The 13996-nt window shown below is 42.7% G+C and overlaps 1 long non-coding RNA gene across 2 annotated transcripts in view; it reads left to right on the top strand.

Moving 5' to 3' along the window:
* LOC117878176 overlaps nucleotides 1–13996 on the top strand; it is a 95200-nt gene that overhangs the window by 6046 nt on the left and 75158 nt on the right. The window contains exon 1 of one of the 2 annotated variants that reach the window (XR_004645910.1): nucleotides 985–1149. The exons of the other annotated variant lie outside the window; for it this stretch is intronic. This is a non-coding gene — a long non-coding RNA (uncharacterized LOC117878176). Of the gene's footprint in view, nucleotides 1–984; nucleotides 1150–13996 lie in introns of those variants that run through there. 2 annotated transcript variants of the gene reach the window in all.

Genomic DNA, 13996 nt, shown 5'->3' with positions numbered 1-13996 from the left:
AACTGTGATACTCTTTTCAGAGGGACTGATGTTTTTTTTTGTTTACAGCCTTTCATGCTTGACCAGTGCTTATAGTTGTACCAGGACTTGTTTAATCTCCTAGTAGTTTTAGGTCCATTTTTATTTATTTATTATATATTAAAGCTGCCGTTTTAATTCAGCACAGGTCAAAACCAAGTCTCCCCCCCCCAGCACATCACTTCAAAACAGCAATGAATTGTAGGAATTCATCAGAATAATTTTATCTTGAGCACAACATTATGCCTAGGAATTTTTTAAATTCAGCTGCCAGAATTTTCATTTAGTCTGATATTTCACTATGTGAAATACTGGGGCTTTAGTATATATGCAACCTTGGAGTTGATGTCTTTTTAAAAAGAAAAGTTGGCAAATGTCAACTAGTAGACACTGACTTACTTATTTAAATATCCTGTATACTGATTTTCCCCCCATTATTTCATTGTTTCCTGAAATAAGATTTATAAACGTTTTAGCACTTTAGTAAGTGAACTGAAAGTTTATCTAGCTTCATTTTAACTCTGATAGCAATACTGCTAACTTTTGTTGAAATAACATTCTAATTTACACTTCAATAGCACCTTCTACCTGAGGAGTTCAAAGTACTTTATACAAGTTAAATCTCCCATGTAAAAGGGTAACATGGTTTTCCTCACTTTACAAATGGGGAAGGGGGGGAAAGTTTGTGTCACACGAGTGTATGGAACAGAATACATATCTCCTGACTCCCAGTGGTATGTTTCAATCATTTGGCTATACCTCCCGTTAATGCTGTTTTGAATCTTATTACAAATCAGCCATCACCCTTGAAAACAAACACACAAGAACAATTTGACTTTTTTTGGTAGCATTGGGTCTCAGTGAGTCTTATTACATATTGCTACAAGTCTTCCATCAATTAGAGAGTGGTAGTGAAACTATTTCTGTAAAGAGAGCTATTTGCATTTTTAATTATTGTCTGTGAACCAGGTCTACAAAGTTATTCATATACTACACTCAATCCACAGCAAATCTCCCACTGAAAATAACAGATTTACGTGGCCAAGAGGAGATCCATATGTCAGTGCCACTAACACCAAGGAAGATTCCAGAACCTTGACAGTATTGAAGTAGAGTTGGAGGCAACCCTTGGTGAGTTTCTCAATTACACAAGGTTGTGAGGTTAGATACTAGAGGCAATAGATGGAAAGATTGTTGTATCAAGGGATGATTTCTTAAATACTGGCCAAATTGTGACTTGCTTTAGAGAGAGTGATGAATTTCCCTAAGGGTAGATGATCTCAATTGTTAGTGTCCCAGTTGCTCTCAATTCACTTTCGCTAGCGAAGAGGAGACTGGATTGGTCAAGGTTGTAGCTCAGTTTCTCTGCAGTGCTTATCAGACTTCCTATTGTGTAAATAGGCTTGAGTTCAGACAGGAGAAAGTATCCTGTTATCAGGCCTGGGATCATTGCATGATTTCTGCTATGCACAGAGGCCTTTTTACATGCAAGTGATTTTCTTTGAGAAACATGCTATAGTTCCTTGTAGCAGCAGGTGCTGAGTTCTAGAGTTGTGTGAAGGCATTCCAGATTAATAAAGCAGTTCATGGTTTGGAATAATTCAGCAGACTTCACGTTGGCATATGGAATGATGGAGGTGAGGTAGAATGTCTGTGTCCATAAAAATAATAATAAAAAAAAAAAAGAGTCTACGACTGAGCTACAGATTTTTAATTTCATATTACTTGAATGGTAGGTGGTTTTCTGTCTCATTCATATACATAAAATTGACTGGAAGATACCTTGGCAATATCAGGAGCTCCAGGTCTTGACATTTTATGTAATTCACAAGCACTTCATCTTACCTACCCTGTCATCCTGATTTAATAGTCTGTAGCAGACACTAACTTAATTCTCATTTACTATTCTCTCATTCTAATCCATAGAATTTGCATTGCAACTCATACCAAAATTATCCATTATTTCACTACTTCTATGAATGTTCTTGACATATAATGCATCTTGCTACCTTTCTGTCACTTCTATTAAGATATTTTTCAGTGTTGACACTTGTCATGAAATTTAGCCCAACATGCTCCTGTCGTGCCTAAATCATAATTTTCCCTCCTGCAGTATCACCGCTAACATCTTATATTTCAATCCATCACAACAGAAAGTGAGCTGAATATATTGTGGAGTGCCTTGCTTTACACTACAGTACAATCTTTAGAATGTACAGGAAAAAGTCTTAAATTACTCTTAGGTATGATTTTGCTTGTATTGAAGTATCCTAATTATTGCTCATTAATTACCAAGCATTGATGGCTATTATATATTTTGTAGCACTTATTACATTCCTTTCCTATAAGGAAAGTTTCTGATGCTCTAGCACAGGGGTTCTCAATTATTTTTTTGGGGCCCCCTCTGGTAGCAGCACAGCTTTTAGAGCGGGGCACCTGGCCAGCAGCCATTGCTGCTCGCCAGCTGCCCAGCTCTGAAGGCAGTGCAGCCACCAACAGTAGCACAGAAGTAAGGGTAACACAGTGAACCCCCTACAATAACCTTGTGACTCCCTTTTGGGTCTGGACCCCCAGTTTGAGAAACGCTGCTTTAACACATCTATGATGTTTATAGAGTTCTAGTCAATGTATGCTATTTCTAGGGTCTGTTGTTTCACATATTAAGACTAGCTTTTGTACTTTGATAATTCATTATCCTGTTTTTCAGCCTTAGTGGCTGTTGGGATAATTGTTAGCCTTTTAATTTAAAATGACATTAACAGAATACATTGTTGAAAAATTATTTTCCTCTTATCATACTTACACTGTTATCCAGTCTTAGGCAAGGCCAGTGCTACCATTTAGGCAAACTAGGCGATTGCCTAGGGCGCCAAGATTTGGGGGCGCCAAAAAGCTGTGCCCCCATTTTTTTTTTTTTTTACAGCCCCCTCCCCGAGCATGCAGTCGCTGCTCCACTTCTCCCACCTCCCAGGCTTGCAGCGCCAATCAGCTGTTTGGCGCCGCAAGCCTGGGAGGGGACGAGAATTAGAGTGGGGGCGGCGTGCTCGGGGAGGAGGCGGAGCAGAGGTGAGCTGGGGTGGGGCGCTGCAACACCGCTCCACGCGGGGGGAGGGGAGTGTGCCTCAGGGCAAAGGGGGAGGGGCGCAAGGTGGAAGTTTCACCTAGGGCGTGAAACTTCCTTGCCCCGGCCCTGGTCTTAGGATAACATTTGCTTTTGTGATGCATAACTCCTTATTTTGCTGGCATAGTATTAACTTTTGAATACACTTTAAAATCAGTTAGACTTTAATTTTTGAGCTTCCACCCCTAAATGTATACTGTGTTTGTTCCAGGAGCAATGGCTTCACCATCTTCATTTCATAGAGCCTGTTCTTGGCAGCACTCTTGTAGAATAGGGTTACCATATTTCAGGTTGCCAAAAAGGACACTATGGGGGAGGAGGAGAGAAGAGCTGGGGCGGCGGGGGGGGGGGGGAACGGGGGGGGGGGGTGGAGGTACCTGCAGCGGGGGCACTCAGGATGTGACAGTCAGTCAGCATCTTCCTGCAGGACCCTCTCCCCAGGGCTAGGAGCTGGGGCCCAGGTCAGTGGGATCTGGCAGCAGTGACTGCAAAGGAATGAACCAATTAGCTATCGATGCAGGGGAGGGACCAATCATGAAGCAGACTAATCAGGGCTCTTTCTGAGCTATAGCATTTGCTCTGTAAAAATCCAGGGCATTTCCTGTTTGAGAAATCTGCCAGGACAGAGGATGGAGGCTCCTCCCCCCAAGTCCTGGAAAACTAGGATGTAACCCTAATGTAGTGTCATTAAGGAGTTTACGCATGGATTACCTTAAAATGGATTACTTTTCTTTAGTTTCAGATAGCTGAATATATTTTAAAGGGGAAAAAAAGGTAAACATTTGTTGCCGTGTTTCATATTAGTGATGATACAACTGATAACTGATTTGAAGAGTCTTACTATGCATTAGACTATCAGTAAATTATCAATAATGACTGGTGTTTCAAACACTCTAAAGAATGTGAAAATCTAGACAGATTTAATTGGAATTAAAAAAAAACCATTCATTTCATTTTGTTTCTCTTTTAACATAACTTAAATTCTGGATCTGAAGAACCTGACAAAACTACCTTTAAACTTATTTGTTGATTTAGCTTTTACAGCTAAACTGCTTGTTCAGTCATGTTTTGGTGGAGAAGCTGAATCCATATCTGAAATGCTGATGTGTACACACCTTTTTACCTCCCTGGCATGCATAATAAATTGCTGTAATCACACCACACATTTTGGATACAAAAATTCCCTCCTGTTCAATATTCTCATGCCTGATTCAGAAGAGCACTTAAGCATGTGGTTAAGTCAATCTCTGTTCTAGTCACACACTTAAGTGTGTCCTGAACAGGGATGTTTTCCTCAATCAAAGCCTCAGTAGTGGTATAAAACAGTTAAAACTATGCACATTTTGGTCACTCCTAGGTGAGCACTTTCCCAAACAAATGCAATTTTAAAAATATATAATAGAGTATATTGCTACTTCATATCTTTTAAATTTCTCAATTCTGCTTTGGAGAGAAGCATAGGAGTTTTACTCTAAGTAGCATGAAACTTACGGGAGCAGGATTATTTGTTTTACTGCCAAGTATATTTGACGGAACCAAAACCTTTCAAGGGATCATCACCAACACACATAATGTAACATTCATTATTACTGAAAGTCAGAAGCTTTACATTAATACATTCTAAGCATAAAAACATGCTCCTAGACGACTTCTTAACTATCTGCATATCTGGGGTGATTACAAAAAGTAAGAACCTGATCCTGCCAGTAGCTGAGCAGCTCCTCCTGGATGCTGAGTGGCTTCCACTCCTGTAGTATTACCATATGAAAAGAATGCTTAAACAGTGGAAGGTGTGGTTATTCCAATTAGTATGCTTTCACACCAGAAATTTTATTAGACTTTCACTCTGTTAGACATGGGACAATCAGTGGGAATTGCAACTGTGTAACTCGGAGCAGCAGCAGCTGAGGGAGCACAACATCTTGCATGATCAGGCCATCTATTACTAGTTTTAGATTTATCAGATTTTTAGTTAGTAAAGTACAAATCAGTAATGTGGTGCTAAAACCTCCCCTTTTTGACTCTTTTGGAGTTTAAACATATAAAACAAAGCCATCTGGATGAGAATTAACCCTGTTTTGAGAAAATGCAATGTTCCCAACACTCACCACTTTATAACAAGTTTTATATTTGTTTTTCCGAAAGCTTTCACTTATTCTAGCCTTCATGGTTATGGAAAAAGGCTTGAAAACATGAACCTTAAAGGCACAAAATACAAAAGGCAAATAAAGTTTTTTTTAATCTCATGATTTTGGGTTGCAGGGCCTGACTCATGATGATTTAGCACACAAAGTCAGTAATATTGATGATGGCACAATCTCACAAAGCTCAATTGTAGCCCAACCCTGCAAACCTTTATTTATATGAGTAATCCTGCTCACATAATTTGTTTTCACAATGGGGCCAAAATACTGCTTTTCACAAATGCCCAGGTACAGATTGGAAGACAGAAGCAAATCTTTATTTTTTACTAATATATACGCTGCATAGTACAACTCAAAGTAAAACAGTTATCAATCAACCAAGGAACCTTTCTTTAGAAAAAGGGGATTTACAGTGAGTAGATATTAAGCTATAGCCTAATTAATTTTTCCCACTTTGTAAAATCCTTGCTCTTGAAACCAATTTAATTTTTCATCTACTTATAACATGAAAAGAACTGGGAAGGAAGTTACTTGTATTTGCATGACTTCAAATAAGAACAGTAGCAATTAGACATTCATTCTCAAATCTGTCCTAAATACTCAAGGGGCTACTCAATGAGAAATACCCCAATATAACTTGAGGCAAAAACTGATCCCCTTACTATTTAATTTCAACAACTTCAACAACATAATGGAAAATATGTTTAATTGTTTGTAGAACATAAACACATTATTGATGAAATTGGTGAAAGAAGAATTTTTGTTTGAAAATTAGGCCCCTGGTAATAAAGAAGAGGGCTAAGGGCAAACTGGGAGCTACAGAAAACTTGCATAATATTAAACAGCCTCCTTCCTCCTCGGGAGATGCATTCTGAACCATTGTTTGATTCATAGCCAGGCCAAGTAAAAAATTGGTTGGCTCCATATCAGCTAATAAGATACACTAAGATAAGATTCAGGTTTTAAATGATTTTTTTTTTTGGTCTTATCTTCAGACCATCAAACAAGCAGGTTTATCATATAAATAAAAAGGAATGTAATAAGTTACCTTTCTCTCAGGCTTATACAAAAGCTCCTTCTCTTCTGATAAGTAGGGCTCAGCTTTGGGTGTCAGAGTTGATTATTACAAAGAAGGGGGGAGAGAGACACACACACACTCTCTCTCAAATATTTAGGTCAGCTCTGATACTCTCCCTAAGTATATCTAGGCCACATCTTTAATTAATCCCAGAAGATTCCATCATTGCTGGGTTACCTCAGTCAGCCTCACCTACAGGAACACCTACCTTCATTCCTGACAGTAGAGATTATACCTCAGGGAACAGACAACTTCTTTTCTTTACTCCAGGGAAGACTTAACTTTCTGACCAACATAAACGATGTAGTGTTTATGCAACTCTTCACACATATGCAATCCACCTGGCACCTCTCACTGAGAACAAACTCAGGTGGTGTGGAGTGTTGTTGGGGGACACAATACCCTTGGGGAGCCCCTTCCCATTTGGCCATGTCACTGGGATCCTTAGGGTCCATCACCTCTGGCTCCAGGTTGGCTGTAGCTCAGCTCTCTGACCAAGTCAAAGTTCAAACCTCTTCCAGGGTATTGCGAACATGTCCAAATTAATCTGAATAAATTTTCTGCTCCTTTGGCTGCTAAGGTCTTCTCCTTACAAAACCCTATCTCAGGGCTTCCCTTTCACTACATCTGTAGTATACTACATAATTATATCTGACTGTTACCCTAACCTTCTCTCAGCCAGAAAAACCTGTTTCCCCTGCAGTCTCTCTATCAACTGAGTTCCTTCAATCTACTTATTATGGCTGAGCTCTGCCCCTTCTGGCTGGGAGCCAATTAGTTACTCACCCCCCTTGTGCAGAGCATGACTAATTGGGTGTGTTTGCTGCCTAGTAGGTGATGGGAATTAAGCCCCATTGCACACGCACCCCTTCAAGGTAGTACCCATCAGGTTACTCTCTCCTCATCACTGTACAGGGCCCTGCAGTTGCTTCAGCACTTCCTCTAAGTCATATACTTGGGTGAACTAACATTCTAGCACATCAACATAACATTCCTTCCAGTATTCTCCATCTTGGGTGTGTATTGGCAGGGCCTCCTCTACAGCAGTTAATCTCTCTCAAAACTCCCTGATTTGTGTACTCTCTATGACTGGTCTGGACTCCTGTGGTCACCCTTGGAGTGGCAGGTCAGGGACTACAATCAAGGCATCTTCTCCTGTCTCCTCACTCAGGATATCCATTCCCTACGAACTCACACAATTAGTTTCCTCTTCCACCGGGGCCTGTTCTTGGCTTCTAGAGGTCAGGGCCCCCTTGTCACGTTTCCATGGTTCGCAGTGCAGTTCACTTCCCTTCAAGTTGCTTCTGACAATTCTTTTCATATACCAGATCTAGTCTTGTCTGAATCAGTTCTTGCTCTTGTTTTGCAGCCTTCTCTGTTATTTTCTGTTGTGAGGTTTTTGCTTCCTCCAGCTATTGGTTTGCTTCTGTAACTGTCTCCCAGGTTTGTAGTTGACCTGGCATCTCTTGTTCGACTCCTTAGTAACTTCCCCCAGTCCACTGAATTTGTGCACGTTGGTCTCACCTCTGGGCTGCCTGGTTCAACAATGCGTGTCCAGGCGAGGGTCGCCTTTCAGTCAGTTTGTCCACACAGTACCATTTCTTGAAATAGGGCTGGGAAATTAGGCCAGTCTATGTCTATAATTATGGGCTGGGGAGGTTTCTTACCATCTATTTCTACAGTTCCTAGACTGCTCTCTCAAACTAGCATATGCCCACATCAGGAGTCAATCAGTCCTCTCATTTTACATCCAGCCATTTTAGCAATTATCTGGCAGGCTGGAGTGTGACCTCTACTGAGGGAGCATCCCAAGCCCCAGACTTGGCTGTAGTAGCAGTCCAAATATTCTTGCTCCTAAGTGGGCAGTCCTTTCATATATGACCCAGTTGGCCACAATGAAAGCACACTACAGTATTCTTCTGATCAATTCCTGGGTGCCTGTCCCAGGTACCCGCTGATGAGTGAGGTGCTGCTACCTCTTCCGGTTTCTTAGGTACCAGATTGCTTAAGAATTTATCTCCCTGTATGTCCTCCATGCTGTCCCAGGGTCAGGGATTCTGTATCAGGTTGCTTTCCTTGGAATAGTCCCCTTGAACTGAGCCCTCGTTTGGGTGGTCAGTATTATCAGCCTTCATATAGACCTCCACCCTCTCCATGGCCTCATCAGTAGAAGTCAGTCAAAGCTTCTGGACCCAACTTTGGGCTCCAGCAGGTAAGACCCTTAGGACTTATTCTAAGACTACAAAATCCGCTACCTTTTCTAAGGAATTTGTGTCAGGCTGCAACCATCATGTTGTCAGATCCTGTAAATGTGCACCCTCCCCCCCACATAGGAAAGACTCTATCCTAAACCAGTGATGGTATGCTTCAGAGGTCAGTCCCAAACTATCCAGAATGGCTCTTTTTACAATTTTGTAAGGCTGTGCCTGCTCATCGGACAAAGCTTGATGGGCCGCTTGAGCTGCTCCTAAAAGGGATGGGGCCAGTAAGGCTGCCCAAGAGGATTCGGCCCACTGTGCTGCTGTTGCTATGCTCTTGAAAGTGCACAAAAACACCTCTGGCTCATCACCTGGTCCCAATTTTCCAGGGTCGGTACTGGTCTGGCAGAATTTTCTTCTCCCGAAATTACCCAGGTTCTTGGGGTCCATTTTCTAGGCATTGCAGGAAATGTTCTTGCTGTCCTTGTAATAGATACAACAACAGAGCATGCAGCTGCTCCTGCTGGGCTGCCAGTGTGCAGACTATATCCTCCATGTTCCCCAAAGGAAAAAAAAAAGCCTTAGTGTGTCCAACTGCTCCTGCCCCTAAAGTAGTTGGTATCTCCCTTCTTCCTTGGGGTCCCCAGAATCCTACTTCTCGTACCAATATGTGGGGGCACATTCACCCTTGGCCTGCCCCCTTGCATCCAGGTTCAATGTCACTGGAATCCAATGTCTCTTGCTGGCCATCTGCCTCTGGCTCCGGGTCTTCTGTGGCTCAGCACTCAGGTCAAATCACAAAGTTCAAACTCCTTCCAGGGCATCACAAACAAATCCAAATGATTCTGGATGATTCTTCTGCCCCCTTGTGCTATTGAAATCTACTTCTACTTGCAAAACCCTATCTTGGGACTTCTCTTGCAGGAGCCTATGCTGCCCCTATAGTGTGCTACTCCTGTTATATCTATTACCCTAATCCTGGACTTCTCTCAGCTGGAGAGACCTGTCTCTTCTGCTCCTCCAGTCTACTTATTATGACTTAGCTCTGCCCCCTCTGGCTCAGAGCCAATTAGTAGCTCACCTCTCCACATGCAGAGGCTAAGTGGGTACATTTGCTAGCCTTGCCAGTGATGGGGGTGGGGGCAAGGTTAAACCCCATCACAAATCTGCTTTACATCCTGAGGTCCTGGGTCATTCTACCAATGTGGGTCTCCCTGCTAAATTCATGACTCTCCCCACTGGTGATCTGGGGAAATCAAACTGCTGCTCTAATACTGGTATCTCTTGGGGAAATAATGAGTAATCCACCCTGACAGTTGATACTGTACTCCCTTAATAAATAAGTACACAATTCTTAAATAACCAAACAATTCCAATAATATTTATTTAAACAATAGAAATTATATACACAACAAATGCAAGAACAAGTTATACTCTCTCTGCTCCCCACCCTGGAGATGAGTCCTTCAAATAAATTCCTTCCATCAGCTGAGTTTGCAGCTCAGAGCAAAAGAGGGGTAGAGGAATTAAAATCTGTAATAAAAAATAACAGGATCTTATGCTGCTTGGACTCTGAGGGGCAAGGTTTTCTAGGCATAAGCTAGAGAACCAGAGTGCTTAGCCTGGGTTTACCCTAAAGGACGTATAGCATTTGCTTATTATAGAAACTTCTATTACCTTTTGAAATTTAAGATTGTAACTCATTTGCATATGCATGTTTGCCTGCTTTAACCTTGTAAATAACTTGTTTCCTTTTCCTAGCTAATAAATTCTTAGTTTACTATAGGATTGGCTACAAGTGTTGTCTTTGGTGTGAGATTTAAAGTGAAATTGACCTGGAGTATGTGACTGGTCCATTGGGACTAGGACTAAACTGAATATTGCTGTGATTCGTGGTGTAAGGGACCATTTATCAGCAATGATAGGCTTACCTGGATGGCAAGACACATTGGAGTACCCAAGGAGACTGTTAAAGCAGTTATATTTGTCTGGGGAGTTTACATTTAACAAATGGTTCATGAAATCTAGAACTCACAACCCATTTAGGGTTTGTGCCCTGATTCTTCAGTTTGTTGTTAAGTTAGTATTCATGCTGCCAAGTCACGGCAGGCAGCTTTACAAATATATACGATGTGACAAAGTTCCTCCTCTACCTTGGTGGGTCCTACGCTTATTGGTGGATTTGCTCGCTTAACAGATTCACCCTGTGGGTCAGGAAACAGTCCAGAGACCTTCCCCTCTGGTAGAAGCTATAGTCCAGGTCAATTCCTGCTGTGTTTGATCAGGAGTTGGGAGGTATGGGGGGAACCCGGGCCCGCCCTCTACTCCGGGTTCTAGCCCAGGGCCCTGTGGACTTCAGATGTTTAGAGTGCCTCCAGGTACAGTTGCACGACACCTAAAACTCCCTGGGCTACTTCCCCATGGCCTCCTCCCAACACCTTCTTTGTCCTCACCACCGGACCTTCCTCCTGATGTCTGATAACGCTTGTACTTCTCAGTTCTCCAGCAGTACGCCTACTCACTCTCAGCTTCTTGCACACTTCTTGAGATAAGGCTGTCTCATTGTTTGTTTTTTTTATTCAGGCCCTGGAGGAAGAGCTATATAAGAAGATATCTCCTCTAGACTATCTCTTTCCTCCTAAATTTCATACCCTCTTTCTACTTTCCTCCCAGCTGCCAAATGTATATTCATACCAAATAGCGGAGAAGGGTAATTCAGAGTTACGTCTTTAAAGTCAGTAATCAAACCAGCTGGGTGAAAAAAAGGGGCTACATTCACAAGGGGTAATTAAGCATTGCAATGCCTGACTTTTAGTCATCCTGCAGTCGTGGAAATCACAACCCCAAATTAGGCACCCAAGCACTCTATAAAATGCCTGGTGAGAATTAGGCACCTAAGAAAAGATTTACAGAAGCAATCACGCTGAACAGGGAGCTGCCTAAGACAGCCAGTAGACAATGCCTAGGAGAGGGGTGTGGCCTAAGCCCTGCCCCTCAAAGGGAGTTAGATGCCTAATTCTGCACCTGTCTCTGCTCAGGATTCACAACTGTAAACCCTCACCTGGAAACAGGCACCCAAAGCAGATCAGTCCTTTCTCAAGAAAAGTTTCAGAGAAGGAAGAGGCACTCCCATCCCCCCCCCCCCCCAATAGTTAGAGCACTCACCCGGGATGTGGAAGACCTGGATTTAAATCATTGCTCTACCTGAATCCGAGCAGGGACTTGAATCAGTCGTCCACCTCACAAAGGAGTGCCCCGAACACTGAGCTAGAGGTTATTCTAGGTGGGGCTCTCAATCACTCCTGTTGAAGCTGTTCCACTTAATACTTAAATATTCATTGAGCCAGAGACTGACTCTGTAGTCTAGTGGCTAGTGCACAGGTTCCAGTCCCTGCTCCAATAAATATTTAAGTATTTCATACAGAGTGGAACAGATTCAATAGGAGAGACTGAGCATGACCTATCCCAGAATACCCAATAACCCAGTGCTTAGCACACTCACTTGGGACACACCCAGTTCAAGTCTCTGTTCCCAGTCAGACAGAGCCAGGATTTGAACCTGGGTCTCCCACTTCCTGGGTAACGATCACTGGGCTATAGTGTACAAGGGGTTCACCACCTCCCCAGCTTTGTTTCACACAGGACCCTATCTGGTAGGTGGGTTCTTAGGCAGCCTCTGAGCACATCTACTGCATCAGGCCCCACTGGTGAGATCGCTGGGGGAAGGCCTAGTTTATGAATTCCACTAGGACTCAAGTTTAGGTTAGGTGCCAAGCTGTTCAATGGGGTCAGGACTTAAGTGGCTGTGCATGTACTCATCAGCACAAATTCAGGTGTCATGAGGACTTTAGGCACCTATAAGGACAGGTAGCAGCTGAGCTGTGGTTTTATGAATGCCAGTGGCACCTAAGTCCCCTTCAGAAATCTAGCTGTAAGATGATTGACAATTTCACATTAGAACTGCTAAGTAGGCAGGAGTGTACAATTTTAGATGTGAAATTGCAGAGGAAAGTAGTTGGCTGCATGCAAACTGCTTGGACATACACATACAGCTCTTTTTCCAATTATTTTCCCCCAAAGCTATAAGAGGTCACAGAACTGTAGACCTGTCCCCACAGCTCAAGGACTGACACCCCACACGGAGTCTGGTTCAGGCCTTCTGCTGCAGCTCTTCAGCTTTATTTCTTCCAAATAATACAAATTCAGCACATCACTCGTCCCTTGCTTTCCTTCTTTCCCCACAGCCTGCTTGAGCAGCCCTAGCCAGTTTTGCCATCTAGGATGGAAATGCTACTTGGGGGGAGAGAGGGAAGAAGGCAGCACAGCACAGTGACCAAAGGCAAGCCTCTGCCCTTAGAACTAGCCCTGCCTGGGTCTTCTGCTCTCTGCAGCTCATGCAATGCCTTTCTGGCAGTAACCCTTCTCTAGGACCCAACCTTCTTCCTGTAACTCTCCACTTTGAGTGAACTCTTCTAGCCTTTATAGAAATCAGGTGCTTCTCACCTGTAATCACCTGATCCCTTCCTCACTGGGTCTGGCTCAAGACACTTGTTCTTTAAGGGGCTCTTCCTCAGAACAGAACTGGCTGGCCCAAGGCTTCCTGCCTCTTAAAGGGGAAGGTGGTCCTGTTACAACCACAAGCACTCTCCAAAAAGAACAATAGCCAAAGTCATGAAACAAATAAAGAGGTGCCTTTCTGATTTGCCTCACGGATTTACTGCCTTGCCTGCAGTAATTTGCTGGTGCACACAGAGCAGCAGCCATGGGATGGCGGAGTCATCATTTGTTAGTTAAATCCATTCAAGTACCTAGCCACCAACTGGCAGAATCAACAGCAATAACAAACCTTATTTGGCATAATAAGCCAGTGTGACTTCAAGGCTGAAACATAGCCTTGCTAAAGCATGGATAAAAAGGTGAAAAACTAATAAAGCAAATAAACCATAGCAAAACAATATTAGCCAAACACAAAAGCTCCAAAATCAAGTGCAAACTGCTGGATCTAGCACAACAGAGATAGTTAATTGTGAGGGGTATTGATTTGTCATATCAAATATTTGAAAGTGTCATGTGTGGTTGGCACCACAACCCTCCTCAAGTCAGGGCAGAAATTCTGAAATGTCACAGACACATCTTGTGGGTATCAAACCACAGAATCAGGCCTCTACATGCATTTTTTTTCCCGAAATGATTTGTTTCCACATTGTTAGCTCTTGGGTACCTACCTACTGTTACTAATACTGTAACTCTGGGTGTGTAGCCATATATAGTAGATGGTCATTTTTCCATCTAAAAGGGTTTATTAAAGGTGTCTTTCTGCCAGCTTTCCCCTTTACCTCCTTGTCCTGCACATCTCTATTACTCTAGTGTTTGTGTCTAGATTCTACGAGTCTTACCTTGTGTCCCTGCACTGTTACTGTTGATCTTTTGCTCTCAA

The sequence above is a fragment of the Trachemys scripta genome, chromosome 5 (assembly GCF_013100865.1).
Source record: "Trachemys scripta elegans isolate TJP31775 chromosome 5, CAS_Tse_1.0, whole genome shotgun sequence".
In the NCBI taxonomy this organism is placed as follows: Eukaryota; Metazoa; Chordata; order Testudines; family Emydidae; genus Trachemys; species Trachemys scripta.
Note: the sequence above shows the minus strand (reverse complement) of the source record. Positions and strands in the feature narration are given on the sequence as shown.